We start from the raw sequence: 26,110 nt of genomic DNA, 5'->3' as shown, positions 1-26,110 counted from the left end.
TGATATGTAGGTGGTTTTTATTTAATTGTGTCACCAGGTAGCTAGGAGCTCCCCGTCTCCAACGGTCAGGGACGCCGAAACTCCACTGATCTCCAATGCTTCCTCTGCTGCGCTCATCAACTTCGAGATGTTTGGAGGGCTCCTTCTAGTTCTCTCCCTCCCCCTCTCCCTTGTGTTCTGTGCTCTCTTCTCCTGCAAGGAGGGAAAGAAGAGACCCATGAGTGAGTATAATGGCATGTGTTCATCCGATGGATGGAGTGCATTTGGTGAGGATGACCATGAGGGAGAGGCATGACACTGGATAAGGGTTAGGGTGAGTGGGAGTGGTGGACGGATAGATGGGGATGTGAGGAAGTGCCTAGAAAGAGAAGGATGGGTGCACCGGCAAGGTAAGTGGGTGTGAGGAGTGATGTGCTGGAGTAGGCTTGAGAAGATGTAGGTGAATGTGCCACTGTACTCTCCTTTCCTTATCTGCTTAGGTCATTAAAGCCCTTTCTGCACTGAACCCAGCTGCTGACCTCCTCCGCTACCTCTAACCACGCCTTCTTGGTCTCCGCTGCTGGCTTCTTCCTCCCGTTGCTAGGGAAGAGTATCTCCGCCTCATCACAGCCCCAGCAGCACATTCAGGGAGGCGCCACTGAAATGAGGCGCAGCCTTTGCCCTTTTTGACTCCATTCTGCCACTTGCTTCTCTTTTCTTTTCTTCCCAACTCCAAACTCCTTCAAATTGCTTGTTTGGAGTGTCCCTTTAAATACTGGAGTTGAGATCGCATCATGCCAGTCCACATCACGCCCGCTGCCGCTGATTGGCCGGGAAACCTGGAAGTAAAATCCCTTCACTATCCACTTCTCTTCCTACTTCCCCTTCACTCTCATTGGTAACCCTATTCACTTGCTACCCCTACTTCTTGTCCTTTTGAACAATCTGTTCAACTCCTTTATGCTCTTTTTCTGCCTCACTCTGCTGTCACCCCCCCCACCCTCATTGAGCCACTGACAGACGCGCTGCACTCACTTTCAGGTTTCCCTCGTGCTATCGGGCACCCCCGCTCCCAGTGTGCCGCAAAATTTAAATCGGGGCCACTAAATGAATAATGCTTTCTTTGAAATGGCCTCTTGACAGGGGGAGAAGTGGTTTCACCAATGGTAATTAAAGAGAACTGCATCCTTTGAACTTGCAGCTTTGGAGTTCCTCCACAGAAGAGTTTGGAGCAGGGAGATACCCTCAGGTAAGAAACTGCAGGAAGGGTGAATGCAGTCTTGCATGCTCCAATCATGGGAATAGATGAGAGAAACTTGCTGGTCCCTGAAAGGTTGTCAAGGTAAGTGCGCTCACACTTTGTCCACTTTTCACTTTAAGCTTGGTGCAGCATCACAGGAAGAATGCACAGCACTTTGGCAACTGTTCCCTTACTTTCTAAATGTGCAGGGCGCACTGTATTGCACTGTCGCCCATTAAATGTTGCAAGCTACAAACACCAAGCACACTGCCAGTCCATGTTAACCTGCACGTGCTTGTTCATGGCCTCTAATAAGGTGGTTCATGGGCTGGGCGTTTGGGTGACCAACATCTTCCTCATTACAATATATGTCTCTTGCAGGTTAAGGGCACACATTTCAGGTGGTTGCTTATACAAACCAGAGGGGCTCCAGCACACCTAAGACCTTTGCCAAAGAAGAGACAGTCCTCAAAATTCTGGAGTTGTGGGTAATCGAGGGAATGGTGAGGTTGGAGGTCTCTCGCAAGCTCACATCTAGTACCATACGTTGCTTTTTATTATTTCTTCACTTCCTTGCATACAGACTTATATTGCAATGCTGCTGCATAACAAACTACAATGCCTTGCTATGTAAGCTCTATTTTTACTGGTAATGTTTTAAAATATGTTATTCCAGGTGATGAGAGGAGGGGTGATGGTTAAGCCCAAAAATCCAGCTTCAAGCAAGCATATCACAGCACCCTGTGTCACACATTCTTCCTGTGGCAAGCAGCAACAGTTGCATTCAATCGGTGGGAGACAGTCAGTGAGTTCCAGGAAGGGACACTTGTTGAAGCACAGAACATGAATGAGGAGCAGCAAGTGCGAGTGACTTTGGAGTAAGCATAACATATCTCCAGATGTCCTGCTCAAGGTCTCCTTCAGCTTCTGATGCTAGAGAATCCAATGTCCCAAGACCTGCTGACAAACATGGTTCGATACCTGAACATCAGTTATTTGGGTGTGTGCTAAGCCACCTGTGCAGTTTGGGAATAACAACAGAAAATGCTGGAAAAACTCAGCAAGTCAGGCAACATCCGTGGAGAGAAATTTGAGTTGACGTTTCGGGTTTGACCCTTCTTCAAAACTGGAGAGAAAAGGAACTAGATCGAAGGCAGGGCTGCGATCGGACAAAAGAATAAAAGAACCAAAAGAAGTAAAAGAGATTAGAAGCTAGACGAGATGGTAATAGGCTGTGATTGGGTATAAAGTGTACTGGCAGGGCAAAAGATAGCTGCCAGGTGTGAGAGAGAAACAAAAGGAAAGGGGGGGGGGGGAAAGGAAAGGAGTGGAAAAATATAAGTGAAAATGAAATAGGGGCCGAGGTTATGATCTGAAATTGTTGAACTCGATATTGAGACCGGAAGGCTGCAGACTGCCTAATCGGAAGATGAGGTGCTGTTCCTCGAGTTTACGTTGAGCTTCCGTGGAACAGTACAAGAGGCCAAGGACGGTGAGGTCCGAGTGGGAATGGAGCGGTGAATTGAAATGACAGGCGACCGGAAGCTCGGGGTCACCCTTACGGACTGAACGGAGGTGTTCCGCAAAGCGGTCACCCAATCTGCGTTTGGTCTCCCCAATGTAGAGGAGACCGCATCGTGAGCAGCGAATACAGTATACTAGATTGCGAGAAGTACAAGTAAATCGCTGTTTCACCTGGAAGGGGTGTTTGGGGCCCTGGACAGTGGGGAGGGGGGAGGTATAGGGGCAGGTGTTACATCTCCTCCGCTTGCACGGGAAGGTGCCAGGCGAAGGGGAAGGGCTGTTTGGGGTGATAGAGGAGTGGACTAGGGTGTCTCGGAGAGAGCGGTCCCTGCATTTTCTGTTGTTATTTTGGATTTCCAACATCTGCAGTATTTTGCTATCGTACTAGTGTGCAGTTTGGGATCATCTATTCAGGAGTCCACAATCCATGTGTACTGTGTTGCATGACTGCCTGACAGAGCTGGAGACCACCAGGCAGAGTGTGCCCATTCCAGGTCCCTCTATAGCTGAGGCCCCCTTGGCTGAAATCCTAAGCTCAGGCACAGTTCCCATCATCATCAACAACTTGCATTAATAAAGCACTTTTTAACGTAGAAAAACATCCCAAGGATCTTCACAGAGGGATGAGGTAAATGGATGGTGATCCAAAGAGGAGATTAGGAAGTTGCAAAAAGCTTGGTCTAAGAGATGAGTTTTACGGAGAGTCTTTAGGGAAGTGGTGAAGCAGAGAGGTTTGTGTAGGGAATTCCAGGGAGTAAGGTCTAGGCAGCTAAAGGCACAGTCTCCAATGGTGGGGCAAGTGAAAGGGGGGGTTGCACAAGAGGCCTGAGTCAGAAGAAGAGAAAGTTCGGAGGAGGATTGTAGAGCTGGACAAGATGACAGAGATGGGGGTTGAAGACATGGAGGGATTTAAAACATAGACAAGAATTTAATGTAATGGCCTAGAAATTCGGTGGGGTTAGCGCCCAGTTAGAGGCGTTAGAGGGTCTTGCGCCGGAATTATAGCTGGTAACGAAATTGCGTTGGGCCCTACCATCGACGTTAGCCGGTAGCGCTGCGCCGGCACCGATGACGTCATCGGTGTGCGCAGCGTCCCGGTTGCCGTGGTAACCCGGCCCCAAGCCCAAATTCAGTTGCGGCCGCCTCGCCCGAAAGGGATGTTACACACCTTTGCGCCGGCGCATAAAGGTGGAGCGGCGGCCGGCCGCTTTCCCGGCGGCCGCCTGCCCGCACCTCCCTCCCCGGACTCCTCCACCACCCCCCCGCGGCACTGATGTGTGTGGCCCGCAAGCCCGGCTCTTCCCCGAGGTGCCGGGCTCATTTGTTGGGCGAATCGACCGGCCAGCGGTCGGCTGCAGGCAGCTCCTCCTTAACAGAAGGAGGAGGCCTGCAGTACCCCAGCCTGCCGCACCGCCTCGGGTGCCGCAGCGGGGGATTAGCGCCTCAAAACTGCACTGAACGCCCATAGTGAGGCGCAAAAACCCTCCATTAGCGCCCGCCGCCGTCTGGGCCCGGGGCAACCGAATTTTCGTCGGGCGCAGCGGCATTAACGCCGGCGCAAAATTTCGGGCGCTAAAGCCCTGGCGGACCCACAACCGAATTTCTAGGCCAATATGTTTTATTAAAGTAACCATATATTCACTGTTCTAGAAAGGCAGAGGCAGAGAGTCGAATCTTTACATTTACTTTTGCAGCTGCGGTATTTATTTATCTAAGGAAAATTCTTCATCTCAGCTTCAGAGAGCCTGTAAAACAAATGGGTAAAGTGATCCCAGCTAGTCAAGCAGTAAGAAGCTTAAAAATGTTCTGTGCTGTTAAGATGCATTGTTTTAGCTGGTTAAACTCCAGCAACACCATTCCGACCTGGTACTCAGCAAGACTACTTACCCCCTCCAAACACCCCGGTGTGACCAAAAAAGCCCTGGTGAAGAAAGACCAAGGGGCTGAATTTCCACAAGAGTTCTCCCGCTCGTCCACCATAACTTCGGCAGAAGGGCCGCGGAAACCCCAGCAAAATGGCGTCAATGGTGTTTGTGTGGTTTTTCCACAGTTTCTGCTGCTCTGTCGCTGGTTACGATGGACGAGTATCTGAACCCACACAGAATTTCACCCTTAAGACTGCGAAACATTCCAGGTGTGAAGATTTGTATCACGATACAGGACTCTCAGTATATGTATCCGCATGTTTAGTTCAACCTACAAGCAAAATGTACTCTGTTACTCAGTTTCCTATTATTACCTGAGAGAGCGCGTAAATTCTTGCATAACTCAGTGATAACAAAATAAAGTTATTTGAAAAAAAATCCGCAGACTAAGTCAATTCACAGGCTCAAGATAAATGTGAAACAGAAGCATTTCAGTAGCGGGAAAACAAAATTGGAATGTGAAAATATGTGGCACTTGAGTATGCGCTCGTATTTAATTGTTTATAGTTGGGAGTCTGGATCGTTGCAGCATAATCTGATCTGAGGGGACTATGTGCTGGTTGAGGGTAGAATTCAGATGCAAGCTGTCAAAGACTGAAAAATTATTAGGACTGATCTAGGAGAAAAAGGAAACCAAAAAATAAATCACAAAGGGAAATGCAGGAGACTTGACATCAAATGAAAGATAATCAGTCCTGTATGAGTCAGCAAAACCCAGAGTAATATGAGAAAGAGAGAAACAGGAAAGCTGAGTGTGGAAGGACATAGTGATTAATCATGAGTTCATATGAAATCAGCTTTAAAAACAACGAAATAATGGGGGAACTTTTCTGCTTCCCTCGACTGGCAGCACATATCAGAGATTTGGGGGCACAGAACAGGATTTTTCAACCACTTAGAGTAATGGTTGGCAGAATGCATGTAATGTGGGCTTGAATTTCTGAATTGTGCTGCCGATGATTGGGGCTACAGGCCTGCAGCACAAAGTTGGAAAATTACCCCAGTCAGTTTCTAGATCCCTGAGATTTTAAAACAAATTTTGAGTGTGCGTCTGCTCCCTTCACCAAACTCAGTTTGACACCCCTGGTTTATACAAGATTTATTTTAAATGCTTTTATTCGTTGTCAAGAAAACCCTCTTTCCAATCTCCGTACCATAACTCCTGCCAAGTAAAATTCCAACTTTAAATTCTAATGTCCTATTCTGGGGAAATGATCAGTGCCTTGTAGTAACTATTCTCCTGTACATAGTGGGTGGGGGGATTGGGGGTGGGCGGGGGGGGGGGGGTGGGGAAGCTGCACGAATCAGCATCATTGAGTACAATTATATCAAATACTGTGTTTTTGGACAGTTCCAGGTAAGAGTAAAAATAACAGCTGATTGATGTCGCAATTGCTTGATCCTGCTATTTTACCTTATGGACAGCTTATATTTGGCGGTACTCCCAGTTATCACCGCAAGCTATATTTCTTGTTTAGAAGTCACTACATGTCGAATATAATTTTTCACTATCAGATTTGCTAGTAATGTAACTTTGCTGACGAGCAATGTTCATACCAGCATAATAGAGGCAACATGATGTGTTAACCTTTTTGTTAAAAGATGTTAAAAACTTGAAAATCACTTGGTCATACAATGGAGATCCGTTTTTAAGGGTTAATAAGAAGGTAAAGGAGAAAATCACTGACCTTTAAAGGAGTTGTATTTCTTTATTAGCATTGGTTAGCATTAGCACAGTGTCAGCTGTGGCTCAGTGGGTAGCACCCTTGCCTCTGAGTCAGAAGGTTGTGGGTTCTAAGTCCCACTCCAGAGACTTGAGCACAAAAATCTAGACTGACACTCCAGTGCAGTACAGTACTGCACTGTCGGAGGTGCTGTCTTTCAGATGAGACGTTAAACCGGGGCCCCGTCTGCTCTCTCGGGTGGACGTAAAAGATCCCACGGCACTATTTCAAAGAAGAGCAGGGGAGTTATCCCCGGTGTCCTGGCCAATATTTATCCCTCAATCAACATAACAAAAACAGATTATCTGGTCATTATCACATTGCTGTTTGTGGGAGCTTGCTGTGTGCAACTTGGCTGCTGCGTTTCCCACATTACAACAGTGACTACACTTCCAAAAAAAAAAGTTCTTCATTGGCTGTAAAGCACTTTGGGATGTCTGGTGGTCGTGAAAGACGCTATATAAATGCAAGTCTTTTGGTAGTGGTGACAATTTTGAATATGTTGTCAGCTGTATATATCCATACACTCAGCATAACCATACAGCATAGCTGAGGTAGCTACATGGGGTCAAATGTTAACTGAGAGAGCATTTATGGAGGAAGCAATGTCAGTAACATTGGATGTGGTGGAGTCACCCCATGTCAAAGAGTTCATCCCTAAAGCAGCACAACATCTGTTGGGCTGTTTGAACTTGAGGAAGTTGGTTCTTTAGTACTGTAAGTAACACCATTCCCTTTCCTATTATAAAAGTCCAATCATAATTTAGGGGTTCAAAACTTACAATGATAAGAAATGGACTCCAGTCTACAATGGAACATGAGTCCAGCCTCTGTGGTTGGCTTGTTCAAGCAAAAATGTACAAAATATATAAAAACAGGAAGAATGCTCCATTATCTTGATGCTTCCTTAGAGTGAACCCTAACACTCATGTTCCAGTGTAGACTCGAATCCATTTCTTATCATTGTAAGTTTTCAACCCCTAAATTAGGGTTGGCCTTTTATATTAGGAATGGGGATGGCGTTACTAACAGTACTAAAGAAACAAGTTCCTTAAGGGCAAACAATCCAACACATTTTATTATCGGATGTGGAGTACTGTACTGAGGTTTACTATGAGACCCTAATGTGCTTGGAGCCTGATTTATTATAGACTACAATTTTAGTTCAGTGAGGGGTCCTCTCCATTGGGGGAGTGGTGAGCAGTGACCAATAAGGAGGCCTGTACCCTTTGGTTGGATGCTTGTTGCAAGTACATTGTTATTGCTGCATCTCTTAGCAACTGATGGAGTCAGTTTTGGTCTTGTTGGATAAAGGAAGTATTAAAATGTGTTTTCACTGGAGAAGGAAGGCAGCTTGAAGCTGAATAGAAGACAAGGCCAATCATAAGAGAAAAATTGCCTGCTGCTCATCAACTGGATCTAATTATCCAACGTTTTACGATCAAGAGATCAAAAAGGAAGTCTTAATTCAAAGTTCAAAATGGTTTATGTCCATAATTGAATGATTAATGTGAAATGGTAAATGTTGTTTGGCACCTTTACGAGTAGGTTTTATAACATGCTGATCAGATTGTATAAATTTTGCCAAGTTCCACCTATGTATAGATTTATTCAGGGGGTCGTGGAGTCATAGAATCATAACAACACAGAAGGAGGCCATTCGGCCCATCAAGTCCGTGTTGGCTCTCTGCAGAGCAATTCAGTCAGTCCCATTCCCCCGCTCTATCCCCGTAGCCCTGCATGTTTATTTCCCTCAAGTATTATCCAGTCTCCCCTTGAAAACATTGAGTGTCTCCGCTTCCACCACTTCCGTTGGCAGCGAGTTCCAGGTCCTCACCACTCGCTGCGTAAAAAAGTTTTTCCTCACATCCCCCCTGCATCTCTTGCCCAAAACCTTAAATCTGTGTCCCCTAGTCCTTGTACCATCAACTAGTGCGAACAGCCTCTCCCGTCTAGCCTATCCAAACCCGTCATAATCTTGTACACCTCTGTCAAATCACCCCTCAACCTCCTTTGCTCTAATGAAAACAAATCCAGTTTCAACCTGTCCTTGTAGCTAAGATCCCCCATCCCCAGAACCATTCTGGTAAATCTCCTGTGCACCCTCTCAAGTGCCTTCAAATCCTTCCTAAAGTGTGGTGACCAGAATTGGACGCAATACTCCAGTTGTGGCATAACTAGCGCTTTATAAAGGTTCTCTACTTTTGTACTCAATACCTCTATTTATGAAGCCCAAGATCCCATATGCTTTGCTAACCACTCTCTTAATATGTCCCGCCACCTTCAGGGACCTATGCACATTAATTCCAAGATCCCTCTGTCCCTGCACTTTCTTTAAAACTGTGCCATTAAGTGTATATTGCCTCTCCTTGTTCCTTCTGCAAAAATGCATCACCTCACACTTCTCTGTATTAAATTCCATCTGCCACTTGTCTGCCCATTCTGCTAGCCTTTCTATGTCCTGTTGCAGTCAATAGGTATCATCATCACTGTTTGCCACACCCCCACGTTTGGTGTCATTGGCAAATTTAGAAATTCTACTTTGTATTCCAATATCCAGGTCATTTATATAACTTAAAAAAAGGAGTGGCCCCAGCACTGACCCTTGGGGAACACCACTGTCTACCATCCTCCAGTCTAAAAAACAGCCATTTACCACAACTCGCTGTTTTCTGTCCTTAAGCCAATTCCTTATCCAAGCTGCCACTGACTCACCTATTCCATGAGCCTCAATTTTGTTAACCAGCCTTCTATGTGGTACATTGTCAAACGCCTTCCAAAAATCCATGTAGACAACATCCATTGCATTCCCTTCATCAATCCTCCCTGTTACTTCATCAAAAAATTCAATTAGATTAGTCAAACATGATCTACCTTTTACAAATCCGTGTTGGCTCTCCTTAATTAGCTTAAACCTCTCCAAATGCCCATTAATTTTTTCCTTGATTATTGTTTCTAAAACTTTACCCACTACTGATGTTAAACTGACTGGCCTGTAGTTACTAGGATTGTCTTTGCACCCTTTCTTGAACAATGGTATCGCATTTGCCACTTTCCAATCCTCCCCCGCATCTAGGGAAGATTGGAAAATTATGGCAAGCCCTTCCGCTATCTCCTCCCCCAATTCCCTTAGCAACCTGGGATGCAAGCCATCTGGACCAGACGACTTACCTACTCTAAGCACACCCAGCCTTTCTAGTTCATCCTGTCTGTCAATTTTCACCCCTTCCATTGCTTCTACCTTTTCCACTTCTACCGATATTTTGTCAGCAGCCACCTCCTTAGTAAACACCAATACAAAGTACTCATTGAGTATTCTAGCCTTGCCCTGTGCCTCTAAGCATATATCACCTTCTTTGTCCCTAAGAGGCCCCACCCCGCCTCTTACTACCCGTTTACTGTTTACATGCCGGTAGAAGATTTTTGGGTACCCTTTTATGTTAAGTGCCATTCTACTCTCATATTCTCTCTTTGCCAATCTTATTTTCATCTTCACTCCCCCTCTCAACTTATTGTATTTGGTCTGGCTCTCCCTTGAAGAATTCACCTGACATTCATCATACACTCTCCTCCTTAAAGATCACCCATTGTTCCATTACAGTTTCTCCTGTCAGTCTTTGGGTCCATTTTACTCTGGCTAGATCCTTTCGCATCCCATTGAAGTTAGCCCTATTCCAGTTTAGAAGTTCCACTCTAGATAGTTCCTTGCTCCTCTCCATTGCTAATCTAAATTTTATGATACGATGATCACTTGTACCCAAGTGTTCTCCCACAGACACTTGGTCGACCTCGCCCATCTCATTCCCCAGCACCAGATCCAGCAATGCCTCCTTCCTAGTTGGGCCAAGAACATACTGGTCAAGGAAATTCTCCTGAACACATTTCAGAAATTCCTCCCCCTCCTTTCCCTTTGCCCTAGCATTATTCCAATCGATATTTGGGTAATTAAAGTCCCCCAATATCACCACTCTATAGCTCTTGCATATCTTTGCAATTTCCCTGCAGATTTGCTCCTCTACCTCCCACTCACTATTTGGAGACCTGTAGAATACCCCAAAAGTGTGATCATGCCCTTTTTGCTCCTCAACTCTAACCAAATGGATTCTGTCCTTGTCCCCTCAAGAACATCCTCCCTTTCCAAAACTACAATTTCTTCCTTAATCAGCACTGCCACCCCACCTCCCTTTTTTCCTTTCCTATCTTTTCTGAACACCTTGTACCCTTGAATATTAAGTGCCCTGTCCTCACCGTTTTTAAGCCATGTTTCTGTTTTTGCCACATCATATTGCCACACGGCTAATTGTGCTTGTAGCTCACCAACCTTATTCACCACACTTTGTGCGTTTACGTACATGCATTCTAAACCCATTTTTGAATTTTACAGTCTTTCTTACTCTGCTCCTATCTAATATGGTACTACTTCCACCTCTAGTACTACTTTCTTCTCTAGCACTATCCAACACACTCACTCTTTTATGCACCTTATTCCTCTTTTCTACTCCTATATGCTGGTGGCCATCCCCCTGCCAAGCTAGTTTAAACCCTCCCCAACAGCACTAACAAACCTCCCCGCGAGAATATTGGTCCCGGCTCTGTTGAGGTGTAACCCATCCGGCTTGTACAGGTCCCACCTTCCCCAGAAATGGTCTCAATGCCTCAGGAATCTAAAGCCCTCCTGCGCCATCTCTTCAGCCATGCATTCATCTGTTCTATCCTCCTATTCCTGTACTAGCACGTGACACCGGGAGTAATCTGGAGATTACTACCTTTGAGGTCCTGCTTTTTAATATCTCTCCTAGCCCCCTATAGTCTGCCTGCAGGACCTCATCCCTCTATCTGCCTATGTCGTTGGTACTGATATGGACAACGACCTCTGGCTGTTCACCCTCCCCCCTCAGAGTGTCCTGCAGCCGCTCAGTGACATCCTTGACAATGGCACCAGGGAGGCAACATACCATCCTGGAGTCACGTCTGTATCCACAGAAATGCCTATCTGTTCCCCTAACCAATCAATCCCCTATCACTATTGATCTTCCACTTTTCTTCCTCCCCCCCCTGTGCAGCTGAGCCACCCGTGGTGCCTTGGCTCTGGCTGCTCTCCCCAGTGAAGCCATCACTCCCACCATTTTCCAGAACTGTGAACTGGTTAGCAAGCGAGATGCACTCTGGGGATTCCTGCCCTACTTGCCTGGTCCTCCTCCTCTGTCTGGCGGTCATCCATTCCCTCTCTGCCTGCACATTCTGAGGCTGCAGGGTGACCACTTCTAGAAACATGCTTTCCAAGTATTTCTCAGCCTCGCGGATGCACTGTAATGACTCCAGCTGCCGCTCAAGCTCCGAAACCCGGAGCTCGAGTTGCTGCAGTTGGCGACACTTCCTGCACACGTGGTCGTCCAGGCTGCAAGAAGCATCCAGGATATCCCACCTGGCACAGGATGTGCAAATCACGGGACTGAGCTGCCCTGCCAGACCTCTATTTAATAGACTATGGATGTAATTTAGCAGAAATAAACTTAAAACATAACAAGAAACACGCAACAGCTACCCACCAATCAGCACCTCCCTCTATTAGATAGGCTATGAACTACTTAGCAGAAATATACTGAAAACAGAACAAAAAAAAACTTACCACAAATACTCATTCGATACTCACCTTTCAGCTCCCTTGTGCCAGCGACACCTTTGAATTCTGACGTCACTCCTTCGTTGTGTCGCTTGCCGACTGTCTCCCTCGCAGGTAGTCCGCTCGCTCAGACTCCCAGGCCTCTGCTCCGCGCTGCCTTTATCCCTGGTCTCCGACTCCGTTCCTCCCGCAGGTCCGCTCGCTCAGACTCCCAGGTCTCTGCTCCGCGCTGCCCTTATCCCCGGTCTCCGACTCCGTTCCTCCCGCAGGTCCGCTCGCTCACACTCCCAGGCCTCTGCTCCGCGCTGCCCTTATCCCCGGTCTCCAACTCCGTTCCTCCCGCAGGTCCGCTCGCTCACACTCCCAGGCCTCTGCTCCGCACTGCCTTTATCCCCGGTCTCCGACTCCGTTCCTCCCGCAGGTCCGCTCACTCACACTCCCAGGCCTCTGCTCCGCACTGCCTTTATCCCCGGTCTCCGACTCCGTTCCTCCCGCAGGTCCGCTCGCTCACACTCCCAGGCCTCTGCTCCGCACTGCCTTTATCCCCGGTCTCCAACTCCGTTCCTCCCGCAGGTCCGCTCGCTCACACTCCCAGGCCTCTGCTCCGCGCTGCCTTTATCCCCGGTCTCCGACTCCGTTCCTCCCGCAGGTCCGCTCGCTCACACTGCGATGCAACCTTGTCAAGTTTCGTCTTGATTCGCAACTTCAAATGGATCGAGCAATTAAACACAACATTGAAAATGTACTGGAAGGCTTGCAAAAGTTGAGATTTATTTGGGGAAGTCCTCAATGACAGAAGTTCAGGCCCAACATGTTAAGTGGCTTGAACCATTCACAGAAGCTATAATTAATGTAGACGGCTGTGAAGGAAATGTCACAAAGAAGCTTTAGAAATTGAAGTTTGACAGGAACTGACAGGCTGCACCCAAGAATTCTACAGGAAGCAATGAAGAAAATAGCTCGGAGTTTTGACAGGAATTTTCTGTAGTTTCCAGAGAAAGTATACCTGAGGACATGAAGGCGGCTAATGTGCAATAGAATTTTTAAAGGAAGTCAGATAATATTTGGAATCATCGCAATAAAAGGGGATTTTATTTTTAGCCCAACACATGTTTTGCATAGAGGTCTGTGATATATAAGTAAATTTATATCGCACCTTATCTTGTCTCTCCGAGCACTTCACATGCATAAAGCAAAATCCCACAAAGAGCAATGAGACAACTGACTAGTTAATCTGTTTTTTGGTGCTGTTTGCTGGAGTAATGTAGGACACTGGGAGAACTCGACCTCCTCTTCAGATAGTGGCCGCAGATCCTGAAGAGGTAGATAGGTCCTTGGCGTAACGTCTCCTCCTGAGGACAGTATCTCTGACACTGCAGCATTCCCATGGTACTGCACTGCGTAGACTATGCACTCAAATAGTAAAGTAGGATTTGAACCCAGAATGTTTTGAATAAGAGGCGAAATAGCCACTAGCTGAGCTAAGCTGACACTTACATGCATATAATAAATTTATTTATACATGGATATTAAAGGAGTAATGACTGTACGAGAAAATAGTTTCTTTATACAGGATTTACACATTATACTCCCTGCCTTTTCATCAAAGCAGAGGCGTTCCACTGATTGCTTCAAGTTGACTTATGTAGGCAGTACTCAGTGCCAGCTTACATACAGGAGAATCATTCTATTTGTTTTACTGAGATGTCAGGCAATAGAACTCTGTGGTAAGTAAAAATCCCATATTTTTTAAAACTGCATTACTGCAGGATACTTCAGGGAGTGCGGACTTTGCATTGAAAGCTGGTGGGATACAGGTCCATACACCATGTGACCATGGTTTCAAAGAAAACCGAGGCCAAGTCATTCCCCCAAGGGGTAAGGGGAATTCGCCGCCCTGGGATCTTCTTTGAGATCCCTAATACTTGAATCCAGAATGGGCTTCCTGCCTTACGTTGCCCCCTCACCCTCCACAGGCAGGGAATACTACAAACAAAGGGGGGAACAACATTGCCAAATGAAACAAAAAGAAAATTAATCTTCATCTTCACTGCCTGCACTTTTTAAATATGTTTGTGTTTTGTTATCATTCAAATCTATATTAACATTCAGAATAGTTTTATCATAATTTTTAAAAAATGAATCTGATCAGTAATTGTACCATGGAAATCATAGGGTTAGGATGTTTTGTGAAGCTGATGTAAGATTAATCTGGGGAACATTGTGTTTTTATGTGTCTGTGTCTTGTTTTGTTCCTGCAGCGAGAGAAGAACAGCCAAGTAGTCATGTTTTGCAAGAAATCTGCAATTACCATCACATGACCAATGAGCTAACTCTGTGGATTGTGGTCCTGCTGGTCAGGTCTGGTAAAGCTGGGAAATCCCCAGCACATGATCGCTGCCTGCTTTCTGAGATCGCTCAGGGGCATTAATCACACACTGCAATCGTGTTCTTGTTGTTTTGTCTGCTCAAAGCATCGTGATTTGTGTTTTTGGCTTGAAACATTTGACCAAAATTGCACTGCTGTTAAGGACAGAGACAATCAGAGCAATGGAACAGAAAGCAACTGCACTCTACAGAGCCAGTCTGTCGCTGCACAACCAGCACTTTCAGGCAGAGTGCACCCACCCAGGAATATTCTGGAAAACAGATACTAAAAGGCTTTTTTTCCCTCAAAAGGTGAAAGGTTTCTCTTCATTTTGGTTTGTTTGTCTTCAGATGAAACCAGGCAGAAATCACATGGCATGGAGGAGGAAACGGAATGCACACAACATATCTGGACTAAAATTCTAAGGGGCTGCACAAAAGCTAATCTCAAGAATTATTTTTCTTCTTCCTTTACACTTAACCCATAACACAAGCTGGAGTTTATTTTGATTATTATCCAACTGTTTTAAAACAGGGGTGGATTTTCACTGGGAGCGGGTTTCCGATGGGAAACTGCTCATTTAAACGCTGTTGGTTCACGTCCAGCTCGGAACAGTTGGGAAGAGGGCGCAGAGTGGCTGCTGGCAGGGGAAGATCCGGCAGCCAGGGGGCCACCCACTAGCGCCCAGTTAAGTGGTGGGGAGGGGGGTTTTCAGAGCAGGCATGTTTCATCGGAGGAAAAGGAAGGGGGAGGCCGTGGCTTTCCTTATGGGGCCTGGAGGGGCACTCCTGCGCCTCCTAGCCCCGCATAGGAGATTTCTTGACATCCTCTTCGTCCTTCCCACCAGCTGTCGACCTGCTTCAGCCTGGTGTGAAAGCCGCCACAGTTAAAATACCACTGGGGTCCTATTGATATAATAGGACCCCGATTTGCATAAGTTCATGAAGTTCCCACCAACTTTAGGCAAGAACCTCATCTGTCTGCAGGACCCTGCAGGTTAATATCGGAGATGGCGGGAAAGGTTGGAATTCTGAGTGGGGAAGTAACCTGTTCAAAAGAAAACCAGTTACCACTGTTTGGATAATATTTACCCCAGAGTTTGATAATGGGGGTTGGACTCTATTTCAACAAGAAATCAATTCAGCAGCTGGCATGTTGTAGAAAAACAGGACTAAGAAGCAGTGTACAAGTGACGGACCTGAGTCTAAGTCTGTTACTCAAATACAATTCTTTTTAGACTATTTAAAGGTTTTTAATGAAATTTGAATAAACTTGATGCAAATCTTTCATATCTTCACACAAAAATGAACACCAGAAAGCATTATGAATTCTTCCAAAAATATATTAGATTAACTTTCCACTTTAGTGCTGCCGGCACAGAGCAGCGCACACAGTGGGAACACTTATCGGAATGTTGGGCATACAGGATCGATCAACCATTATGCCGCCCACCTGATTTTCAGTCTGTTCATTTAAATGGATGTAAAGTCAGGGCAACCTTTATAACAACACACTATTCTACACGCTCAATATTCTGATATGCATTCCCAGCTTGTGCTGCACTATTCCCAGAGAGCAAACGTGGGAAATTTACCCTCTCTGTTTGCATTACTGGACTAAAAATCATACTGGGGCCTGCAGCGCTCCCTTTAAGAACCACCGGTCAACATGCACTACCAACGGGCAGAGCACATGCTGTGCGCACTCAGCCATTGGTTCTTGAAAATTCCATCAGGGTCCTATTGACAGCATGGACCCTGATTTGCATTGTATAATGAGGCTCCTGCCTGTTTCTAGCAGGAGCCTTGGGCACCTACCTGAAAGCCCCAATCAAAATGGCAGCGGGTGGAATAACACAGAAACAGTGGGTGGTAAGTTTTGCACAATTTTGAATGTGCTACGACCCCATTCCCATCCAAAAGTGTGGATGTAAAGCAGGGACATTGTGTCTGACAGTGAGAAAATCACTGCAGTTGTATTTGGTTACAAGTGATTTGCAATCCCCTGGCTCATAATTATTACATTACAAAACATAGTTCTATATATATAAAAGTCTTGCATGCAACACGTAAGGATCATACTTTGTCATACATGCAAAATATGTGTCCTGTTTGCACCTAATTGGCTCAAAAGTAATATAAGATAACAACAGATCACAACTGAGCAATCTTTAAACAAAGGAGAAAGCCAATCATTTTCTACTTGTTCTCCTGACCTTGAAAAGTTTATTGTTCCCCCCAAAAAAGAGCTGGAGATTTACAAGCATCTGCCAATCTAGAGAAACTATTCTCAGCAACAACAATTAGCCTCTAAATGACCTCGGTATGTGCCAATTTAAACAACTTCCCCACAAGGAGTAGCTCAACAGTGACTTTAAGGAGACAGACTAGGCTAAACACAGCTCCACCTTAGTAACTAAACATCAAATCCACACTCCAGGCCCCAGTACAATAATGCAGGAGATCAGCTAACATAGAAAAGAATCTTATTTCTGTTTAGCAAGATTGGCTTTGATTTTGGACACAATAATTTTATCTGGATTTTTTTTAATGTTATTTATTGTTTATGAAATATCAAGCGATCAGACAACATGAAGTGTGCACTCAGCCATTGGTACTTGAAAATTCCATCAGCGTCCTATTAACATCATGGACCCTGATTTGCATTGTATAATGAGGCTCCTGCCTGTTTCTGGCAGGAGCCTTGGGCTCGAGTGGAGCATAAATGCCGGCATTGTCTGGTTGGGCCAAATGGTCTGTTTTTGTGCTATACAGCCTATGTAATCCTATATAACTGTCTTGCATCAATTGCCATTTGCGGAAGAGAGTTCCAAACTTCTACTACGCTTTGTGTGTAGAAGTGTTTCTAATTTCACTCCTGAAAGGTCTGGCTCTAATTTTTAGACTATGTCCCCTAATCCTAGAATAATTTCTCTCTATCTACCCTATCTGTTCCCCTTACTATCTTGAAAACTTCGATCAGATCACCCCTTAACCTTCTAAATTCCAGGAAATACAACCCTAATTTGTGTAATCTCTCCTCGTAACTTAACTCTTGAAGCCCGGGTATCATTCTGGTAAACCTATGCTGCACTCCCTCCAAGACCAATATATCCTTCTTAAGGTGTGGTGCCCAGAACTGCTCACAGTACTCCAGGTGTGGTCTAACCAGGGTTTTGTATAGCTGTAACATAACTTCTACCCCCTTGTATTCTAGTCCTCTATGTAGTGTGTGTACCTTTAAGAGAGAACTACTTTTACAGCTCCTGTATACTGTAGTACCAGCAGTGACCACACCTGTCTATAAGCCTTGAGCATGCCTCTGTACCCCCAGTCTTGAGACTACCCTACTCCAGTAAATACCTGTTGATTGTTAAGTTACAGCATCCGTGTGGTTATTGAAAAACATCATACTCTCAGAATCATGGATCTAACACTCTAGGTATAAATGCCAGCATTCCATTAGCCTTTTTGATTATTTTCTGTACCTATTCATGACATTTTAATGAGCTATGTACCTGGACCCCTGAGTCTCTTTGGACCTCCACTGTTTTTAGTCTTTCACCATTTAGAAAATACCCTGTTCTATCCTTTTTAGGTCCAAAGTGCATCACCTCACATTTGCCTACATTGAATCCATTTGCCACAGTTTTGCCCTTTGTAATTTTATGCTTCCATCTACACTGCCTACAATTCCACCTATCTTTGTGTCATCGGCAAATTTGGATCTATATCATCTCTTACATCCACCTGAGAGGACAGACAGGGCCTCTGTTTAATGTCTCATCCAAAAGATAGCAGGAGAAAATTGGGTTGCTTTGCGCCTCCCGGTAGCGCCCTAAGAGGGCACTAATGGGGCGCAAAGCAACTAGCGCCCGGGCATGGTGCCACACATGCCTTCCACGAAATTCAGCGGGAGGTTCTTTTGCCGGCACTCCTGATCTCCGGGGGCCCAGCTGGGCCTTGGGTCATGCTGCGCTAGACCCTTCCCCTTTAAGAAGGGGAGGAAGGCCTGCAATACCGCGGCGCGATGTGCCGCAGCGCAGTAGCGCCCCGCTTCCCTCTTGGGGCGCAACCACTCAAGTTCCGGCGCGGGGGCGCTAATTTTTCCAAAGTGTACTACTGAAGGAGTACTAAAGTGTCAGCCTAGATTATGTGCTCAAGTCTCTGGAGTGGGACTTGAAACCATAACCTTCTGAATCAGAGGCAAGAGCGATCCACGCCTGATACGAACGACTGAAGGACAAGAAAGACAGGTGCAACAATACCGCAGCAGTTATGTAAGCACATGTCCTTACGCCAAACCTAAATTTACTAGTCCAGACAGTCCTTCCTGGGCATTTCGGAGGAAGCCAGTCTTTGGCACCTCTGCTTCACAAGGGAGGCTATCACATGGCTGAGCCATGTCCTCATGGCCTGCAGAAAACTTTTACACACGGACAGCTTTTCTCATGACTGTCAATATCACTACTGGATTAAATCATTTCATCATGACGTTGCACCAAGTGGCTGTTAGCAACTGATAATAAAGTGACTTTTCCCTGTTGCACCCGTCTGTCTGTCCCTTAGGCCATGGATGTCGCAACTGAGGGAAATTGGAGTAAATAATGCACACCTTATTCCTCACTGTCAGATAATTCTATTGCAATTCTGGACAAATACTTGCATGTTACAACGCCCTCTTTCCTGTCACATTCTACTGACAGCACACAGACAGTGCTATTATCGTAATGCCACTAAGATTTACAAAATAAGTTGCATATATTATAAAAGATCAATATGCAACAAAACTAAAGGCTATTTGGCCTTTTGAGCTTGCACTTTTCAATGATCTATATACAATTCACACATGGGCTACCCCCAGGTTAATCTCCCAAAGGAAGTAAATAATCTACAGTAACATTTCCAAGATGATAAAATATGACATTTCTCCTCAACCCTGCTTGCCCCAAAAGTATCAGGGGAATTGCCAAAATATCTTTCTATCTAGTAAAGCTCCTGTGTTATTGTGCACGCTAAATTGGATAATCTGGTCTGTTCTCTTACCTGTCTCTGTTGTTTTCCTATTGCTGCCTCTCCTCTTGTGTTTCTAGCCCCCCGTTTCTCTTCCCTTCTGCTTCTGTCTCCCTCACTCATCTTTTTCTTTTGCTCTCTGTCTTTTTCTTCTTCTTTCCTTTTGGTGGGAGATGGGTTGGTGTTGTAGTGTGGCATGGTGGGGAAAGGAGTTGGCAACAGCTGCTGCTTGCAATCTCTAGTGGAGGTTGTGGGCAAAATATGGCCCTCGGCAGTTCTGTTTTCAATGTCCTACCCCCATCACTGATGCTTCCCCCATCCCCTCACTCTCATCACATCCCTTCACTATCCACTTCTCTTCCTACCTCCCCTCACTCTCATCACATCCCTTCACTAGCCACGTCCCTTCCTACCTCCCCTCACTCTCATCACATCCCTTCACTATCCACTTCTCTTCCTACCTCCCCATCACTCTCATCACATCCCTTCACTATCCACTTCTCTTCCTACCTCCCCTCACTCTCATCACATCCCTTCACTAGCCACGTCCCTTCCTACCTCCCCATCACTCTCATCACATCCCTTCACTAGCCACATCCCTTCCTACCTCCCCTCACTCTCATCACGTCCCTTCACTAGCCACATCCCTTCCTACCTCCCCATCACTCTCATCACGTCCCTTCACTAGCCACGTCCCTTCCCCCATCCCCTCGCTCTCATCACATCCCTTCACTATCCACTTATCTTCCTACCTCCCCTCACTCTCATCACATCCCTTCACTAGCCACGTCCCTTCCGACCTCCCCTCACTCTCATCACATCCCTTCACTATCCACTTCTCTTCCTACCTCCCCTCACTCTCATCACATCCCTTCACTATCCACGTCCCTTCCTACCTCCCCTCACTCTCATCACATCCCTTCACTAGCCACGTCCCTTCCTACCTCCCCTCACTCTCATCACATCCCTTCACTAGCCACGTCCCTTCCTACCTCCCCTCACTCTCATCACGTCCCTTCACTAGCCACGTCCCTTCCTACCTCCTCTCACTCTCATCACATCCCTTCACTAGCCACGTCCCTTCCTACCTCCCCTCGCTCTCATCACATCCCTTCACTAGCCACGTCCCTTCCTACCTCCCCATCACTCTCATCACATCCCTTCATTATCCACTTCTCTTCCTACCTCCCCTCACTCTCATCACATCCCTTCACTAGCCACGTCCCTTCCTACCTCCCCTCACTCTCATCACATCCCTTCACTAGCCACGTCCCTTCCTACCTCCCCTCACTCTCATCACATCCCTTCACTAGCCACGTCCCTTCCTACCTCCCCATCACTCTCATCACATCCCTTCACTAGCCACATCCCTTCCTACCTCCCCTCACTCTCATCACATCCCTTCACTAGCCACGTCCCTTCCTACCTCCCCATCACTCTCATCACATCCCTTCACTAGCCACGTCCCTTCCTACCTCCCCATCACTCTCATCACATCCCTTCACTAGCCACATCCCTTCCTACCTCCCCATCACTCTCATCACATCCCTTCACTAGCCACGTCCCTTCCTACCTCCCCTCACTCTCATCACCTCCCTTCACTAGCCACATCCCTTCCTACCTCCCCATCACTCTCATCACGTCCCTTCACTAGCCACGTCCCTTCCTACCTCCCCTCACTCTCATCGCATCCCTTCACTAGCCACATCCCTTCCTACCTCCCCATCACTCTCATCACATCCCTTCACTAGCCACGTCCCTTCCTACCTCCCCTCACTCTCATCACCTCCCTTCACTAGCCACGTCCCTTCCTACCTCCCCTCACTCTCATCACCTCCCTTCACTAGCCACGTCCCTTCCTACCTCCCCATCACTCTCATCACATCCCTTCACTAGCCACATCCCTTCCTACCTCCCCTCACTCTCATCACATCCCTTCACTAGCCACATCCCTTCCAACCTCCCCATCACTCTCATCACATCCCTTCACTAGCCACGTCCCTTCCTACCTCCCCTCACTCTCATCACATCCCTTCACTAGCCTCGTCCCTTCCTACCTCCCCTCACTCTCATCACATCCCTTCACTAGCCACGTCCCTTCCTACCTCCCCTCACTCTCATCACATCCCTTCACTAGCCACATCCCTTCCTACCTCCCCTCACTCTCATCACATCCCTTCACTAGCCACGTCCCTTCCTACCTCCCCATCACTCTCATCACATCCCTTCACTAGCCACGTCCCTTCCTACCTCCCCATCACTCTCATCACATCCCTTCACTAGCCACATCCCTTCCTACCTCCCCTCACTCTCATCACATCCCTTCCCTAGCCACGTCCCTTCCTACCTCCCCATCACTCTCATCACATCCCTTCACTAGCCACATCCCTTCCTACCTCCCCATCACTCTCATCACATCCCTTCACTAGCCACATCCCTTCCTACCTCCCCCTCGCTCTCATCACATCCCTTCACTAGCCACATCCCTTCCTACCTCCCCATCACTCTCATCACGTCCCTTCACTAGCCACGTCCCTTCCTACCTCCCCATCACTCTCATCACATCCCTTCACTAGCCACATCCCTTCCTACCTCCCCTCACTCTCATCACCTCCCTTCACTAGCCACGTCCCTTCCTACCTCCCCATCACTCTCATCACATCCCTTCACTAGCCACGTCCCTTCCTACCTCCCCTCACTCTCATCACATCCCTTCACTAGCCACATCCCTTCCTACCTCCCCCTCACTCTCATCACATCCCTTCACTAACCATATCCCTTCCTACCTCCCCATCACTCTCATCACATCCCTTCACTAGCCACGTCCCTTCCTACCTCCCCTCACTCTCATCACATCCCTTCACTAGCCACATCCCTTCCTACCTCCCCTCACTCTCATCACATCCCTTCACTAGCCACATCCCTTCCTACCTCCCCATCACTCTCATCACATCCCTTCACTAGCCACGTCCCTTCCTACCTCCCCTCACTCTCATCACATCCCTTCACTAGCCACATCCCTTCCTACCTCCCCCTTACTCTCATCACATCCCTTCACTAACCACATCCCTTCCTACCTCCCCATCACTCTCATCACATCCCTTCACTAGCCACGTCCCTTCCTACCTCCCCTCACTCTCATCACATCCCTTCACTAGCCACGTCCCTTCCTACCTCCCCTCACTCTCATCACATCCCTTCACTAGCCACATCCCTTCCTACCTCCCCATCACTCTCATCACATCCCTTCACTAGCCACGTCCCTTCCTACCTCCCCTCACTCTCATCACATCCCTTCACTAGCCACATCCCTTCCTACCTCCCCTCACTCTCATCACATCCCTTCACTAGCCACGTCCCTTCCTACCTCCCCATCACTCTCATCACATCCCTTCACTAGCCACATCCCTTCCTACCTCCCCATCACTCTCATCACATCCCTTCACTAGCCACGTCCCTTCCTACCTCCCCTCACTCTCATCACGTCCCTTCACTAGCCACGTCCCTTCCTACCTCCCCCTCCCTCTCATCACATCCCTTCACTAGCCACATCCCTTCCTACCTCCCCATCACTCTCATCACATCCCTTCACTAGCCACGTCCCTTCCTACCTCCCCATCACTCTCATCACATCCCTTCACTAGCCACGTCCCTTCCTACCTCCCCTCACTCTCATCACGTCCCTTCACTAGCCACGTCCCTTCCTACCTCCCCCTCACTCTCATCACATCCCTTCACTAGCCACATCCCTTCCTACCTCCCCATCACTCTCATCACATCCCTTCACTAGCCACGTCCCTTCCTACCTCCCCTCACTCTCATCACGTCCCTTCACTAGCCACGTCCCTTCCTACCTCCCCTCACTCTCATCACATCCCTTCACTAGCCACATCCCTTCCTACCTCCCCTCACTCTCATCACATCCCTTCACTAGCCACGTCCCTTCCTACCTCCCCCTCACTCTCATCACGACCCTTCACTAGCCACATCCCTTCCTACCTCCCCTCACTCTCATCACGTCCCTTCACTAGCCACATCCCTTCCTACCTCCCCCTCACTCTCATCACGTCCCTTCACTAGCCACATCCCTTCCTACCTCCCCTCACTCTCATCACGTCCCTTCACTAGCCATGTCCCTTCCTACCTCCCCTCACTCTCATCACATCCCTTCACTAGCCACGTCCCTTCCTACCTCCCCTCACTCTCATCACATCCCTTCACTAGCCACGTCCCTTCCTACCTCCCCTCACTCTCATCACATCCCTTCACTAGCCACGTCCCTTCCTACCTCCCCATCACTCTCATCACATCCCTTCACTAGCCACGTCCCTTCCTACCTCCCCATCACTCTCATCACATCCCTTCACTAGCCACGTCCCTTCCTACCTCCCCTCACTCTCATCACATCCCTTCACTAGCCACATCCCTTCCTACCTCCCCTCACTCTCATCACATCCCTTCACTAGCCACATCCCTTCCTACCTCCCCTCACTCTCATCACATCCCTTCACTAGCCACGTCCCTTCCTACCTCCCCTCACTCTCATCACATCCCTTCACTAGCCACGTCCCTTCCTACCTCCCCATCACTCTCATCACATCCCTTCACTAGCCACGTCCCTTCCTACCTCCCCATCACTCTCATCACATCCCTTCACTAGCCACGTCCCTTCCTACCTCCCCATCACTCTCATTGGTACTCACTTGCTACCCCTACTTCTTCCCCTTTGAACTATCTGTTCAACTCCTTTATGCCCATTTCTGCTTCACTTCGCTGGCACTCCCCTCACGTTTAATCCTCCATTCACTCCCCCCTCACTCTCACTCTTCACAAGGAGCCCCTCACCCCAAACCTGTTTCCCTTCTTCCCTCCTACCTTCCTCTCCCATCCACCTGCCTCAAAGAAGTCACGTTTTGTTTTCAAAATTCAACTTAGCTGTGTTTTTTTTAATCAAGTCATCATAGATTCATAGAATCATACAGCACAGAAGGAAGTCATTGGGCCCAGCATGCGTGTGCCGGCTCTTTGAAAGAGCTGTTCAATTAGTCCCACTCACTTCTCTTTCTCCATAGCCCTGCAAATTTCTCCTTTTGAAGTATTCCCTTTTGAAAGTTACTCTTGGATCTGCTTCCAACACCCTCTCCAAGCCAAACTGCTGAGAAATACGCACTGGCAGAGTTTCTGTTAGCTCTATATGGAGTGTGCATTGTCTCCCCATAAGGAAGCACCTCACTTACTTAAATTCAGACACAGGTTGGCACAGTCAATGCTTCGGGACCCCAAGTGTGCAGAGGGATACTGCTAGAGTCTAACCAGCTAAACCCACACAGCCGATCAGCACAGAGCACTGATAGGTTTCCTGCTGCCTGTCCGGCCAGGACCACCCACCTCTTAGGGCATTGGTTTTCAGGGTTATCCAGAGCAAAGTGGGTAAAATTCAACCTCCAGTGTATCCCTTCAGGCTCCATTAGTGAGCTGGCTAATCAATCATCATCAGTGCCCTGAAGCACTATGGATCTGGCTAGTTCAGGTATCAGATTGCCAAGTTTTCCACAGCCGTTTTGAAAAAGGGTTCACCCGAAACGTCGACTATAATTTCTCTCCACGGATGTTGCCTGGCCTGCTGAGTTTTTCCAGCATTTTCTGTTGTTATTTCGGATTTCCAACATCTGCAGTATTTTGCTATCGTTTCCACAGAGGTTGACTTGTTTCTGACCTTCCTTCACCATTTTTGAGCCACATTAACACCAAAGAGACCCAGATGGCTCTCCCAAGGAGCCTAGTCACTAATTAGTCACTGAATCATGCTGGGGTATGGTTGCTTGGGTAGCAGCAGTCCTTCGGTACTTCATACAAGTAGCTATTCTTTGTGTGTAAGCCTATAAAGTGAGTTTTAGTGGATTATTGCCCATAGGGAGGATCATAGCGGAGCCTGATCCTATTCACACCTGGTGTCTATACGCACATGTAATTTCTAGCAGGGGACTACAATCAGGAGAGGAAATTTTGACCAATACTTTCCCTCCCAGGAGCATTACATCCAATTGTAGCAACCCACTTCTTTCCTGGTTGGGAACAGCCAACTCAGTGTAGACCTGGAGATCAAACATGGTCTGCCTGGCTTGGTGCCAAATGAGGTGGTGATTTTACTGCCTAGTCCATCAGTGCATTTCCAACTTTAAAAGTTAAATCCTGGAATCATCCTGGTCACTTTTCTCCAAATCCTATCAACACATTAATGGCATTCTGAATGTGGGGTGCCCTCAATTGCACAGTGTTCCAAATGTGGTCTTATCGTTAATCTATGTGGGATCCTGTTAATCTGCTTTGACTTTTAACCAAGTGCCCTTCAGAAGCATCCCATTACTAGTTAAGGCTTATTGATAATCACTTCACTTTAACCTAATACTTTCAGTATATGATCAATAATCACATTTAAACTTTTCACTGCCATTCCTTGGCATGTATAGCACGGTGGCATAGTGGTTAGCACTGTTGCCTCACAGCGCCAGGGACCCGGGTTCAAATCCGGCCTCGGGTGACTGTCTGTGTGGAGTTTGCACATTCTCCCCATGTTTGCGTGGGTTTCCTCCGGGTGCTCCGGTTTCCTCCCACAGTCCAAAGATGTGCGGGTTAGGTTGATTGGCCATGATAAAAAAAATTGGCCCTTAGTGTTAGGGGGGATTAAATACGTGGGGTTACGGGGATAGGGCTT

General features: G+C 47.3%; 1 long non-coding RNA gene across 3 annotated transcripts; it reads right to left on the bottom strand.

Moving 5' to 3' along the window:
* On the bottom strand, positions 1-13,341 carry LOC147121166 (uncharacterized). 3 transcript variants are annotated; one of them, XR_015077500.1, is made up of 4 exons: positions 12,046-13,341; positions 4,631-4,939; positions 4,424-4,488; positions 1-192 (listed from the first exon to the last, which is right to left on the bottom strand). It is a non-coding gene; the product is annotated as an uncharacterized LOC147121166 (long non-coding RNA). The 3 variants fall into 3 exon arrangements; XR_015077499.1 differs by having other exon boundaries at positions 4,430-4,488; XR_015077498.1 differs by having other exon boundaries at positions 1-4,488; positions 12,046-13,338.
* Positions 13,342-26,110: the final 12,769 nt, after the last annotated feature.

This window comes from Somniosus microcephalus, chromosome 3, assembly GCF_052327205.1.
Source record: "Somniosus microcephalus isolate GS21.2 chromosome 3, FLI_Smic_1.0, whole genome shotgun sequence".
NCBI classification, from domain to species: domain Eukaryota; kingdom Metazoa; phylum Chordata; class Chondrichthyes; order Squaliformes; family Somniosidae; genus Somniosus; species Somniosus microcephalus.
Note: the sequence above shows the minus strand (reverse complement) of the source record. Positions and strands in the feature narration are given on the sequence as shown.